The sequence below is a fragment of the Canis aureus genome, chromosome X, assembly GCF_053574225.1.
Source record: "Canis aureus isolate CA01 chromosome X, VMU_Caureus_v.1.0, whole genome shotgun sequence".
Taxonomy (NCBI): domain Eukaryota; kingdom Metazoa; phylum Chordata; class Mammalia; order Carnivora; family Canidae; genus Canis; species Canis aureus.
The window spans coordinates 24,628,692-24,644,648 of record NC_135649.1 but is presented as its reverse complement, the minus strand read 5'-3'; positions in this window follow the sequence as shown (position 1 = coordinate 24,644,648).

Sequence of the window (15,957 nt, the reverse complement as noted above, 5' to 3'; positions counted from 1 at the left end):
TATCTTCTTCATTCTTCTATAATTGCTATTTTCTTCAATTAATCTGTATGCTCATGCTTACACTGGTATCTCACAATCTTTATATAGCTTCATGTTCACTGATTTTACATTGTGTGTTCTTTTTTTAAAAGTCTATTTTTAAATATTTTATTTATTTATTCACGAGAGACACACAGAGGCAGAGACATAGGCAAAGGGAGAAGCAGGACTCAATCCCAGGATTCCAGAATCACGAACTGAGCCAAAGACAGGCACTCAACCACTGAGCCACCCAGGCATCCCTGCATTGCATTTTATATCATTGTTGGTGTATATATTGCAGCAAGAAAAATCAGCCATGATAAACAGTTCACACATATGATATATGAGAATTAAGATCAGTAATGTCCTGACAGTTGCGCTGATAGCTAGCAAATCCATTTGTTTTAATTCATTTTGATATGACATTTTTACTGATGTTCTTCATACTGGTGTGTGACTTGGGCTGCTGCTTACAATTAATAATGACAAGCAAAAAGAGTTTCCCTAGATGTAGAAATGCAGGCCTCTGAAGATAACTCTGATGGTGAATTGAAACCCTGTAAGTCAAGAACATGATATTTTACTCACTAGTCATTCCAAGAGTTATTTGAGGAAGTAGACAACTTTACATGTTTTGTATAAGTGTTTTTCCTGTTTTTGGAACACAATAAATCCTGAGTATACTTTAGTTCAAAAGTGTGGCATCAAAGACATTCAGAAATATTGAACAAGAGGCATTATTTTCAATCATACCACTGTATAATTAATAATAGAACACCAGGATAACGATAATAAAAACAGTGAATAATATAATTCCATTACTCTACTAAACCAAAAGATACAGTGATTAAATAATTGAAAATTTGGGGTTTCTTGAGAATAAAGCAAAGACCTAATAAAATATGAACTTAAAATCTTTATCTATAAGGGCAAATCTGAACTACAATACAACTTCACTTTTTTTCACTAAAAATTTATTTCTTAAACCTAATTAAAACTTATAAATGTGACTTAAAAATGGATTTTTGGTTCCTTAGATCCCAGGAAGAATGTGTTCAATGACAAAAGAGAGAGCAAAGGAGAGAATAAAAAAGACAAAATCAGAGAAGTTACATTTTTCCTTGAAAGTTGGAGAAACACTTTATCTCTCCTTCCATTTTGAATGAGAGCCTTGCTGGATAAAGTATTCTTGGTTGCTAGAACTCATACAGCAATTCGGTAGCGTGGCAGGATACAAAATCAATGCCCAGAAATCAGTGGCATTTCTATACACTAACAATGAGACTGAAGAAAGAGAAATTAAGGAGTCAATCCCATTTACAATTGCACCCAAAAGCATAAGATACCTAGGAATAAACCTAACCAAAGAGGTAAAGGATCTATACCCTCAAAACTATAGAACACTTCTGAGAGAAATTGAGGAAGACACAAAGAGATGGAAAAATATTCCATGCTCATGGATTGGCAGAATTAATATTGTGAAAATGTCAATGTTACCCAGGGCAATATACACGCTTAATGCAATGCCTATCAAAATACCATGGACTTTCTTCAGAGAGTTAGAACAAATTATTTTAAGATTTGTGTGGAAGCAGAAAAGACCCCGAATAGCCAGGGGAATTTTAAAAAAGAAAACCATATCTGGGGGCATCACAATGCCAGATTTCAGGTTGTACTACAAAGCTGTGGTCATCAAGACAGTGTGGTACTGGCACAAAAACAGACACATAGATCAGTGGAACAGAATAGAGAATCCAGAAGTGGACCCTGAACTTTATGGTCAACTAATATTCGATAAAGGAGGAAAGACTATCCATTGGAAGAAAGACAGTCTCTTCAATAAATGGTGCTGGGAAAATTGGACATCCACATGCAGAAGAATGAAACTAGACCACTCTCTTTCACCATACACAAAGATAAACTCAAAATGGATGAAAGATCTAAATGTGAGACAAGATTCCATCAAAATCCTAGAGAAGAACACAGGCAACACCCTTTTTGAACTCGGCCATAGTAACTTCTTGCAAGATACATCCACGAAGGCAAAAGAAACAAAAGCAAAAATGAACTATTGGGACTTCATCAAGATAAGAAGCTTTTGCACAGCAAAGGATACGGTCAACAAAACTCAAAGACAACCTACAGAATGGGAGAAGATATTTGCAAATGACATATCATATAAAGGGCTAGTTTCCAAGATCTATAAAGAACTTATTAAACTCAACAGCAAAGAAACAAACAATCCAATCATGAAATGGGCAAAAGACATGAACAGAAATCTCACAGAGGAAGACGTAGACATGGCCAACATGCATATGAGAAAATGCTCTGCATCACTTGCCATCAGGGAAATACAAATCAAAACCACAATGAGATACCACCTCACACCAGCGAGAATGGGGCAAATTAACAAGGCAGGAAACCACAAATGTTGGAGAGGATGCAGAGAAAAGGGAACCCTCTTATACTGTTGGTGGGAATGTGAACTGGTGCAGCCACTCTGGAAAACTGTGTGGAGGTTTCTCAAACGGTTAAAAATATACCTGCCCTACGACCCAGCAATTGCACTGTTGGGGATTTACCCCAAAGATACAAATGCAATGAAATGCCGGGACACCTGCACCCTGATGTTTCTAGCAGCAATGGCCACGATAGCCAAACTGTGGAAGGAGCCTCGGTGTCCAACGAAAGATGAATGGATAAAGAAGATGTGGTTTATGTATACAATGGAATATTACTCAGCTATTAGAAATGACAAATACCCACCATTTGCTTCAGCATGGATGGAACTGGAGGGTATTATGCTGAGTGAAGTAAGTCAGTCGGAGAAGGACAAACATTATATGTTCTCATTCATTTGGGGAATATAAATAATAGTGAAAGGGAATATAAGGGAAGGGAGAAGAAATGTGTGGGAAATATCAGAAAGGGAGACAGAACGTAAAGACTGCTAACTCTGGGAAACGAACTAGGGGTGGTAGAAGGGGAGCAGGGCGGGGGGTGGGAGTGAATGGGTGACGGGCACTGGGGGTTATTCTGTATGTTAGTAAATTGAACACCAATAAAAAATAAAAAATAAAAAAAGAAAGTTGGAGAAACATGGATAATAAACTTTACTGGACTAGATGATTTTGTATACACTTTTATGTTGATTGTCTTAAATATAAAATGGCCTATCACAAACAATTTTATGTTTAAGTCTCTATCTCCTATTCTCCTCTTAAGCCTGCAGAATTTCTTAGTTCTTACACTCCTTGGGGATTTAGTCATAATAAAATTCATTCAAAAAGAGTAAATTAATCAAGGATATTATTAGACAAATTATAAAAAAGATATAATGTAGATCAAGTACATAAATCATGCATATGCTTTTTAAGAAAAACAGAAACATTAAGATTCTAATAAATAATTTAGTGTAACTAACCATGTATGAGATCATAGTCACACATTGATATTTCTCATTATACATAACATAATTCAAAAAATATTCTTTTTTGAAATTTTGGCTTTGGACTCTTGCCTGAGGAACTTCAGTTCATAAGTAACCCATCTTTGTCATAAGGCAGTTGTTTTGCATGTATCTTAGTCTATTGATAGTGATGCCATAGGTTAGGAATATCTGAGGCACTCATCTATGGGATCCCCCACAGATTCCATCTGTGGGATTCCCAACCAGTGTTATTTCTATGGCTGAAAAAGTCTTCGTGGTTCCTAGTATGATAATAAGACAAACATCAGGAAAAAAGTCAAAGGGTTTTAGAAACAAAAAGAGATCTATTACTCACAGATACTAGAGAATACATGGCCCACTCAAAGGCCACATGGCAAGGTCCCTGCAAGAGGGAGAGAGAGAGAGAGAGAGAACAATGAATAGACCTGCAGGTCTGCCTTTATAGGGGTCCAAGGGAGGGTGCCTAGGGCTTCACAGGTTCACTCTTTATTGGTGAGCTTAAAACATAAGAGTGAAAATTAGGGCACGGGTCGAGAAAAACAATGTATTTCTATGTTGAATGAACACATCATAATCTAAACTCGTTATAATTTGCCATAGTCATGTCTGCACTGGCCACTAGATTGTGAATGCATTGGGAAGTGGGCCACAACGGATTCATCTTTTCTTTCTGCAAACAAATGTAGATTGTTATATATAGAAGGAAATTAATTATTGTCAAGTAAACTATAAAATTTATAATAAAAATCAATTATCATTATGATATGACAGACTATGCTATATGATAAAATAAAACAATCTTCTACTTAACCCAAGTGTCATTATTACAAAATAGATCAGTTTTTCTAAAGACTGGGGATTGTAACTTCTCAGGTAAGTTTGTAGGCATAAAGCATGTTATACAACATTGTTGTAACACCAGGACATAGCACAGTGTTTAAATCTTTTTTTTTTTTTTATGATAGTCACAGATTGAGAGAGAGACAGGCAGAGACATAGGCAGAGGGAGAAGCAGGCTCCATGCACCGGGAGCCCGACGTGGGATTCGATCCCGGGTCTCCAGGATCGCGCCCTGGGCCAAAGGCAGGCGCTAAACCGCTGCGCCACCCAGGGATCCCTTTTTTTTAATCTTTTTTTTTTTTTTTAATGATAGCACAGTGTTTAGAAGAGAGTAGATAATAATATAGTAGATAGTAGAAAGTCATAAATAGATACATAAGGATAGGTGGTACTCAGTAAATAATTGTTGGTAACTGGAATGTGCCCTACCATAAACTGACGCAAGAGTTCATATTTCCCCATTGAATTTGAGGGAAAATAAACTAAGAAACAATAAAAGCGCATGTACTTACTAAACTAAATAATTCACCTAAGAAGATATAATTAGATTAATTATGTTTGCCAAAAGAAGTAAATTCCTCAAACATTATAATAATGTGACTTTATCAATATATGATATGAAACATAAAAATCATTCTAAGTATATCTAGCAAAATGGGATTTAATGCAGGGAAATATGTACTTAAAATATTGAAAGGCTTGGTAGTGAGTTGTAGAGTACCAGTAACTTTCAGATTCACTACAGTCAGGAAACTGTAGGGAACAACTGAAAATGTCACATTTTTTCCTGCAGCTCTGACTATGTGATTTAAAGGAAAGGATGGGGGATCCCTGGGTGGCGCAGTGGTTTGGCGCCTGCCTTTGGCCCAGGGCGCAATCCTGGAGTCCCGGGATCGAATCCCACGTCGGGCTCCCTGCATGGAGCCTGCTTCTCCCTCTGCCTGTGTCTCTGCCCCTCTCTCTCTCTCTCTCTCTCTCTCTCTGTGACTATCATGAATAAATAAATAAAATCTTGGGATCCCTGGGTGGTGCAGCGGTTTGGCGCCTGCCTTTGGCCCAGGGCGCCATCCTGGAGACCCAAGATCGAATCCCACGTCGGGCTCCCGGTGCATGGAGCCTGCTTCTCCCTCTGCCTGTGTCTCTGCCTCTCTCTCTCTCACTGTGTGCCTATCATAAATAAATAAAAATTAAAAAAAAATAAATAAAATAAAATCTTAAAAAAATAAAAAAAATAAAGGATGGTTAATGATGATAATTAGTCATGTCTGATGAATCCAGTATCAGCAGTTTCTGTTTCTTACAATAAAGCCAAATTACTTTTACCACCTTTTTGTTTTCTAAGTCTCTTTCTGGCACATTTTATTGGTGAAATCTAAATTGTATCAAGAACCTTAACGACAAAGATGTGAAAATGGTTTCTTAGTACAACGGCCAACCAGTCCTTGCATAATAATGTAGTTACAACTGTGTAACAACCCTTAAATTTGAAGCAATGAGAAGAGCAACATCTTTTCCTGTAGTTTTACTAAATACTAAATAGAAGCTTCAGATCTCTTTTTTTTTACTCAATCCTTTGTACCACTCTCATTCATATATTATCTTTAATTTTCTTCCTGAACTAAGTCATTTCTTAGATAAATATATATAAACCCTAGCTATTGATTTTCTCAGCAAAGTAGTGATTATGTAAGTTTTGTTGTTGTTGTTTTCAGAGAAGGAAAAAAGCTTTCATGAAAAAACGGTGTCTCCGGGGAGGAAGGCAAGATGGTGGAGGAATAGGGTTCTCAACTCACCAGCCCCACCAACTTACCTAGATAACTTTCAAACCATCCTGAAACCTACAAAGTCAACCTGAGATTTAAAGAGAGAACACCTGGAACACTACAGAGAGAAAGGTTTTCACTTCTAACAAGGTAGGAAGGCAGAAAAAATAAAAAATAATCAAGTGGGGGAGGGGCCCCGCGAGGAGCCAGGCTAAAGCCAAGCAGTGAGAGCCTCCAGGAGAGGAAAGCCCAGCCCTGGAGAAGCGGAAACTTTAAAAATATCAGCACTGCATTCTTCCCAGATGGAAAAGTGCTTAGCAGGGAAATCGGACAGAACTGCAGGAGGGGCAGTGAAGCCTCCAGTTTCCCAGAGTAATTAATAAACTGTGCCCCAGGGGAAAGCGCACCACAAACTATGGGCCTATCTCCCTAAAGGGCTGGAGCGTGCACCTGGCAGGGCCTCGGGAGAAGCCCGTGGGTCAGGTGGGGGCTCCAAACGGAGGGGGCTGTGCCCTGCTGCCTTCAGGAGCTGCAGCCCTGGGAGCGCAATTCAAGCAGCACAGGCCCCGGATCCCAGGGCGCTAGGGGACACAGGCCAGGATCCTGCCCTCCCCCCAGACAGGCGGAGGTGGAGAGGGCACAGGAAGGCGAGGCCGCTCCGCCCACTGGGTGCCCCCAAGCTGTGCAGATCAGCACACTCACACTGCCCGAGGAGCACCTAGGCGAGTGCAGACTGGGAGACTGCATTAGTTACTAGTGGGGAGCTGACTCCATAGGAGGAGATCTGGTCACTGGGGTTGTTGTTGTCCCTCCTTTTCTCACCGTGTACCTTGGAGGGGTGGGGCCATAAGGGAACAAGGGTCTCACAGGATAAAGAATTCACACTGAACCCAACACCCAGTGGGGGCGGGGCACCTCCCCTAGGTACACACATCTGAGAATCAGCACAGCAGGCCCCTCCCCGAGAAGACCAGCTGGAAGAACATGGGAAGAGCAAGTTCTTGACCAAGCAATGCTAGAAAGCTCCAGGGGAAGTCGAGGGATTTACAGTATAGAGAACTAGAGAGTACCCCTACATTTTTTTCATCCTTTTTCCAGTACAACTTGTTTTTATATCAGACTATAAATGTCCACTTTTTTCTCTTTTCCCACCTTAACTACAATATTTTACCACCTCTTCATTTTCAAGTTTCTTCCTTTTTGACTTTCATATTTCTACAATTACATGTCCTAGATCTATTTTCCACTTCTAGATTCACTTCAATACACTCAACTTAATTTGAGGAGATATACAAGATATGCTTTTGTTTTGTTTTGTTTTCTGTTTTTTTCTCTTTTTTTTTCTGCCTCATTTTGTTCTACAATGGTAGACGTTAATACCTTCTAAAACAAAACCAGCAGGCACTCAGAACCAAGTGGTATACCGTGCTGGTTCATTCTGTGAGATTATATTCTCTCTTCATTCGCCTTCTGCCTACCTCTTTAATCTCATTAATGTCTTGGTGGTCAATGTTGGGCTTCTCTACAAATATTATTGGTTTATATAAATTTGGGACTGAGCATCTTCTAACATACAGAACTTAATATATTCAGAACCAAGAGGATCACCCTCTAGGACCCCTCAGGTAGACTACATTTTCCCTCAACTACAACTTCATCACCTCAACCATCTTCCAGTAACACCCCTTTTATTTCTTCTCCTTTTTTTTTCTTTTACTCTTTACTTTTTATTTTTTTTCTTTTCTTTTTTTCTTTTGCTTTTGTTTTCTTCTTCTTTGGGATTCTTATCCTTTTATTTTTTACTACTTTGTTTTAAAATTTGTTTTTCACTTTAGTGGTCCTCTTGTTTTATTTTGTTCTGAACTTTGTTTATAAATTGTGGTCTTTGACATCGTCAGATATCTAGGGTGAAATTTACATAGGTCATGGTTGATATTCTTGACTCAAGCCACTCATACAGACACTCTGCACTGAGCAAAATGACTAGAAGGAAAAACTCACCACAAAAGACAAAATCAGAAACAGTACTCTCTGCCACAGAGTTACAGAATTTGGATTACAATTTGATGTCAGAAAACCAATTCAGAAGCACAATAATAAAGCTACTGGTGGCTCTGTAAAAAAAGCATAATGGAATCAAGAGACTTCATGACTGCAGAGTTTATATCTAATCAGGCTAAAATTGAAGATCAATTAAATGAGATGCAATCTAAACTGGAGGTCCGAATGATGAGGGTTAATGAGGTAGAAGAAAGAGTGGGCAACACAGAAGACAAGTTGATGGCAAGGAAGGAAACTGAGAAAAAAAAAGAGAAAAACAAAAAGACCATGAGGAAAGGTTAAGGGAAATAAATGATAGCCTCAGAAGGAAAAATCTATGTATAATTGGGGTTCCAGGGAGCGCCCAGAGGGGCAGAGGGCAAGAAACCATATTTGAACAAATCATAGATGAGAACTTCCCAATTTGGGGAGGGAAACAGGCATTCAGTGCACATGGAACTTTCCTCAGAATAGACCACATACCTGGTCACAAATCAGGTCTCAAGTGATACCAAAAGATTGGGATTGTCCCCTGCATATTTTCAGACTATAATGCTTTGAGACTAGAACTCAATCACAAGAAGAAATTTGGAAGAAACTCAAACACGTGAAGATTGAAGAGCATCCTGCTAAAAGATGAGAGGGTCTGTCAGAAAATTAAGGAAGAATTTAAAGGATTCATGGAAACTAATGAGATGAAGATACAAATGTTCAAAGTCTTTGAGATACAGCAAAAGCAGTCATAAGAGGGAAATACTTCACAATACAAGCATTCCTCAAAAAAAAAATGGAAAAAACTCAAATACACAAGCTTACCTCACACCTAGAGGAACTGGAGAAAGAACAGCAAATAAAACGTACACCAAGCAGAAGAAGAGAGTTAATAAAGACTCGATCGTAACTCAATGATAGAGACCAGAAGAACTGTAGAACAAAACCAAGAGTTAGAGTTAGTTCTTTGAAAGAATTAATAAGATAAACAATTAGCCAGCTTTATTAAAAAGAAAATTGAAAAGACTCAAATTATTAAAATTATGAAAGAGGAGAGATCACAACCAATACCAAGAAAATACAAATGATTTTAAAAACTTATCATGAGCAGCTACATGTCAATAAATTAGGCGATCTAGAAGAAATGGATGCATTTCTGGAAACCACAAATTACCAAAACTGGAACAGGAAGAAATAGAAAACCTGAACTGGCCAATAACCAGGGAGGAAATTAAAGCAGTCATCAAAAACCTCCCATGACACAAAAGTCCAGGGCCAGATGGCTTCCCAGGAGAATTCTATCAAACGTTTAAAGAAGAAACAATACCTATTCTACTGAAGCTGTTTTGAAAGATAGAAAGGGATGGAATACTTCCAAACTCATTTTATTAGGCCAGCATCACTTTAATTCCAAAACTGAAGACCCCGCCTAAAAGGAGAACTATAGACCAATATCCCTGATGAACACAGATGGAAAAATTCTCAACAATACACTAATCAATATGATCCAACAATAGATTAAGAAGACTATTCACTATGACCAAGTGGTATTTATCCCCAGGATGCAAGGTTGGTTCAACACTCGTAAAGCAATCAATGTGATAAATCATATCAACAAGAGAAAGAAGCAAGAACCATATGTCCTTTTCAATAGATGCAAGGTAAGCATTTGACAAAATACAGTATCCTTTTCCGATCAAAACTCTTCAGAGTGTAGGGTTAGGGGGACCATTCCTCAGCATCTTAAAAGCCATGAACAGGAAGCCCACAGCAAATATCATCTCAATAGGGAAACACTGAGAGCCTTTGCCCTAAGATCAGGAACACAACAGAGATGTCCACTCTCACCACTGCTATTTAACATATTACTAGAAATCCTAGCCTTGGCAATCAGATAACAAAAAGAAATAAAAGGCATTCAAGTTGGCAAAAAAGAAGTCAAACTCTCTGTCTTTGCAGATGACATGATACTGTACATAGAAAACCCAAAAGCCTCCACCTCAAGATTGCTAGAACTCATACAGCAATTTGGCAGTGTGGCAGGATACAAAGTCAATGCCCAGAAATCAGTGGCATTTCTATACACTAATAATGAAAGTGAAGAAAGAGAAATTAAGGAATCAGTCCCGTTTACAATTGCACCCAAAAGCATAAGATACCTAGGAATAAACCTAAACAAAGAGGTAAAGGATCAATACTCTAAAAATTATAGAACACTTCTGAAAGAAATTGAGGAAGACACAAAGAGACGGAAAAATATCTCATACCCATGAATTGTTCGAATTAATATTATGAAAATGCCTATACTACCCACGGCAATTTACACATTCAATGTAATGCCTATATAATACCGTGGACTCACTTCAGAGAGTTGGAAAAAATCATCTTAAGATTTATGTGGAATCAGAAAAGACCCTGAATAGCCAGGGGAATATTGAAAAAGAAAACCAGATCCAAGTGCATCTCAATGCCGGATTTCAAGTTGTACTACAAAGCTGTGATCATCAAGACAGCGTGGTACTGGCACAAAAACAGACACATCGATCAATGGAACAGAATGGAGAACCCAGAAATGGGCCCTCAACAATATGGTCAACTAATATTCGATAAAGCAGGAAAGACTATCCACTGGAAAAAGGACAATCTCTTTAATAAATGGTGGTGGGAAAATTGGACAGCCACGTGCAGAATTATATACTAGACCATTTTCTTACCCCATACTCAAAGATAAACTCAAATGGATGAAAGATCTAAATGTGAGACAAGATTCCATAAAAATCCTAGAGGAGAAGACAGGCAACACCTTTTTTGAACTTGGCCAAGCTATTTCTCACAGGATACATACTGAAGGCAAGGGAAACAAAAGCAAAAATTAACTATTGGACTCTATCAAGATAAAAAGCTTCTGCACAGCAGAAACCGACAATAAAACTGTAAGACAACCTATAGAATTGTAGAAGATATTTATAAATGACATATCAGATAATGGGCTAGTATCCAAGATCTATAAAGAACTTATTAAACTTAACAGCAGAGAAACAAACAATCCAATCATGAAATGGGCAAAAGACATGAAGAGAAATCTCACAGAGGAAGACATAGACATGGCCAACAAGTACATGAGAAAATGCTTTGCATCACTGGTCATCAGGGAAATACAAATCAAAACCACAATGAGATACCACCTCACACCAGTGAGAATGGTGGAAATTAACAAGACAGGAAATAACAAATGTTGGAAAGGATGTGAAGAAAGGGGAACCCTCTTTCACAGTTGGTGGGAATGTGAACTGGTACAGCCACTCTGGAAAACTGTGTGGAGGTTCCTCAAAGAGTTAAAAATAGAACTACCCTATGACCCAGCAATTGCACTGCTGGGGATTTACGCCAAAGATACAGATGCAGTGAAATGCTGGAACACCTGCACCCCAGTGTTTATAGCAGCAATGTTCACAATAGCCATACTGCGGAAGAGGCCTTGGTGTCCGTCAAAACATGAATGGATAAAAAAGATGTAGTCTATCTATACAATGGAATATCAGCCATTAGAAATGACAAATACCCACCTTTTTTCTTTAACTTGGTAGAACTGGAGTGTATTATCCTAAGTAAGTCAATCGGAGAAGGACAAACAGTATATGTTTTCATTCATTTGTGGAATATAAAATATAGTGAAAGGGATTAAAGGAGAAAGGAGAGAAAATGAGTGGGGAATATCACAGAGGGTGACAGAACATGTGAGACTCCTAACTCTGGGAAATGATCAAGCAGTAGTAGAAGGGGAGGTGAGCAGGTGGATGGGGTGACTGGGTGAAGGGCACTGAGGTTGGGACTTGACCGGACGAGCATTGGTTGTTATACTACGTGTTAGCAAATCGAACCCCAATAAAAATATATTAATGAAAATAAAATTACTAAAATCGGAACCTGGAGGGCATTACTTTTGTACTGAGTTTTTAAAAATTAAGAGGATAATAAGGAAATGCTATGAACAACAGTTCCAAAAGCTTATTTAAATAAAATAAGAAACTTCTGAGAATAATAGAAACTATCTAAACCAAGTTCAAACTATGAATAGATCCTTTTAAAAAATATGGAATTACGGGATCCCTGGGTGGCGCAGCGGTTTAGCGCCTGTCTTTGGCCCAGGGCGCGATCCTGGAGACCCGGGATCGAATCCCACATCGGGCTCCCGGTGCATGGAGCCTGCTTCTCCCTCTGCCTATGTCTCTGCCTCTCTCTCTCTCTCTCTGTGACTATCATAAATAAATAAAAAATTAAAAAAATATGGAATTAGTTTTTTTTAAATCCCATAAAGAAAACATCATAATATAATGGCTCTGATGAGAAAAACAGTTATTTTGTGCTGTTATCCAGGAATTTTATAGTATGACAATCTTGCTCACACTGAATTTGGACTTTTGGTAAGGATCTGAGTTTAGGATTCCTGGCTAAAGTTTCCAGTTTGCTTTTCCAGGGATATCTTTTTAAAATAACCACATAGATTTTAGCCCACAAAAAGTTAGTGACCTTTGCCTCACCCTGCCCCCATCAGTAATAAGTGCTTGGTAATCTGCTCTCTATCTCCTACTCATTCCTGACCTAAAACAGAGGACTGCTCTTCCCCTATTTCATTGTTTTGACCCTCCAGAGATTTGTGAATAATAAATCTTGTGATTTAACTTCCATTGTGATTGTGTATTGAATCTGTAGTTTCAATCAAAATGCCCCAGGCTTTCACTACACCAAAGTGAGAAGCCAGATGCTGAGAAAACTACCTGGCAAACTACATGGGTAGATGATGTCTCCTCATTCAATAGGTCATAATTTGTGTATTCCTAATTTAGTATACTAGCTATGCATCCCCCCTTTCCAACAAAATGGCTTTCTTGGTGAATTTACCAAATGTTCAAAGAAGATTTAATATTGATACTTCACAATGTCTTCCAAAAAACTAGAGGAATGAACATTTCCTATCTCATTCTATAAAATCAGTATTACCTCATGTGAAAACCAGGCAAAAAAAATAAGAAAACTGCAGATAAATATAACTGATGAAAGTAGGTACAAAATTTCTCAACAAAATACTAGCAAATTCAATTCAGTAACATTGAAAATGACATACACATGACCAAGTGGGATTTATTCCAGAAATGAAAGATTGATTCAACAATCAGAGTAATATACCTTCATAATCAAACAAAAGGAATAAACCACATGATCATCTCAAACATACTTCTAAATTCGTTCTATGATGCTAGAATTACCCTGAGATGAAAAGTAGGCAAAAACACCACAACAAAGAAAACTATAAGCCAATATTCCTGATGAACATGGACACAAAAATTCTCAACAAAATATTAACAAATCACATTCAACAACACACTCAAAATATTATCCACCATGGTTGGATTTATTCTGAAGTTACGAGGATGGTTCAATACTTGCAAATAAATCAACATGATATACCATGTCAACAAAACAAAGGAGAAAAATGATATGATCCTCTCAGTAGATGCAGAAAAACATTTGATAAAATTCAACATTCATTTGTGATAAAAATTTTCAAAAAATTGTTGTTAGAAGTAACATACTTCACCATAATAAAGTCCATATATTATAAACCCACAGTTAACAGCATACTCAATAGTCGAAAACTGAATTTTTTTCCTCTAAGATCAGGAACAAGACAAGGATGCTTACTCTCCCTACTTTTATTCAACATAATGTTGGAAGTCCTAGCTACAGCAATCAGAGAAACCAATAAACAAATAAGAAGCATCCATATTGGTAAGAAAGATGTTAAACTGTCGTTATTTGCAGATGACATGATGCTATACATAAAAACCCTATGAAATCCATCAAAAACCTTTAAGAACTCATAAATGAATTCATTAAAGTTGCAGAATACAAAATTAATACTCAAAAATCAGTAGTATTTTTCTATACACTAATAAGAAATTGACAGAGAAATTAAGAAAATAATTCCATTTAAAATTGCACCAAAAAAGAATAAAACACTGAAGAATAAACTTAACCAAGGAAGTAAAAGACCTGCACTCTTAAAACTATAAAACATTGATAAAAGAAATTGAAGACTACACAAATAAATGGAAAGATATTCCATTCTTATGGTGTGGAAAAATTAGTATTGGTAAAATATTTATATAATCCAAGGAAATCTGTTGATTCACTACAATTGCTATCAAAATACCAACAGTATTTTTCACAGAACTTGAACAATTCTTAAAATTTGCATGAAACCGTGAAAGACCCAGATAGACAAAGCGATCTTAGAAAGATGATAGAACTGGAGCTCTCACAATTTCATATTTCAAGATAGTATACCAAACTTGGTAATCAAAGTTGTATGGTGCTGGCACAAAATATACATATAGAAAAATAGAATAGAGAGCCCAGAAATAAACTCATGATTATACGGTCAATATATCTATGACAAAAGGAGCAAGAATCTACAAGGGGGAAAAGACTGTCTAATAAATAGTACTGAAAAAACTAGACAGCTACATGCAAAAGAATGAGACTCGACCAATTTCTAACCTCATACACAAAAAATGAATTCAAAGTGGATTAAAGACCTAATTGTGAGAACTGAAACAATAAAAATCCTAGAATAGGGGATCCCAGGGTGGCTCGATGGTTTCACGACTGCTTTCCACCGGAGGCATGATCCTGGGGTCCCACATCGGGTTCCTTGCATGGAGCCTGCTTCTCCCTCTGCATGTGTCTCTGCCTCTCTCTCTCTCTCTCTTTCTTTCTCTGTGTGTGTGTGTGTGTGTGTTTCTCGTGAATAAATAAATAAAATCTTAAAAAAAATCCTAGAGGAGAGCATAGGTAGCAATTTCTGTGACATTGGCCATAGCAACATTTTTTAAGATATGTATCCTGAGGTAAGGGAAACAAAATTAAAAATAAACTATTGGGACTATATCAAAAGTTGTTCCATTTTTGTACCTGGAACACAGTAGACAAATAGTACTTCATGGCCTTTATACTTCTGTACGTGCAATATGCTTCCCAAAGACAATAACATGTATAATTTTCACCCTCTTTCTTTTAGAAAATATTACTTTCTCAATACATAAGGCCTATCCTGATCACCTCACTAAGAAAGCCTATACAAATATACATTTTTTATTTTTATTTATTTATTCATGAGAGACACAGAGAGAGAGGCAGAAACATAGGCAGAGGGAGAAGCAGGACCCTGATATGGGACTTGATCTCAAGACCCCAGGATGACGACCTGAGCCAAAGGCAGTTGCTCAACTACTGAGCCACACAGGTGTCCTAAGAAAACCCATATAAAATTAAAGTTTCTGCGTCTTTACCATGCCTCAAATTCTCTCTCTCTTATTTGCAGTTTTTTCATGATCTAGTATACTATGTATTGTACTTATTTGATTATTTATGGTCTATCAACTCTCCCTTATCCCTGACATACACACTCACACACACATGCACACATAAATACATTAACATGTGAACTTCATAATGGTGGGTGTTATTTTCTGCTATGTTTACTATTTTTCCCAATGCTTAGAACAATGCCTTCAACAAATTATTTATTGAATATAAGAATAAATTTTAAAATCTTAGCTGTAATATATATGATATGTTGCAGCATTATAATAGGACGGAGGGGGATCTTAGGTGAGTTTAATTTTAGAACCATTTCATAAGGTTGCACATTGGAAATGCTGATGCCTTCACTTTTATTCACATGACCATCATCTTTTGAAGAGTCTTCTACATCTTTATTCCACCATATTACTGTGTCTCAGGCTGCAGAAACAGCTATTATTAATATAGGTTCTTTCATTTGAAAGG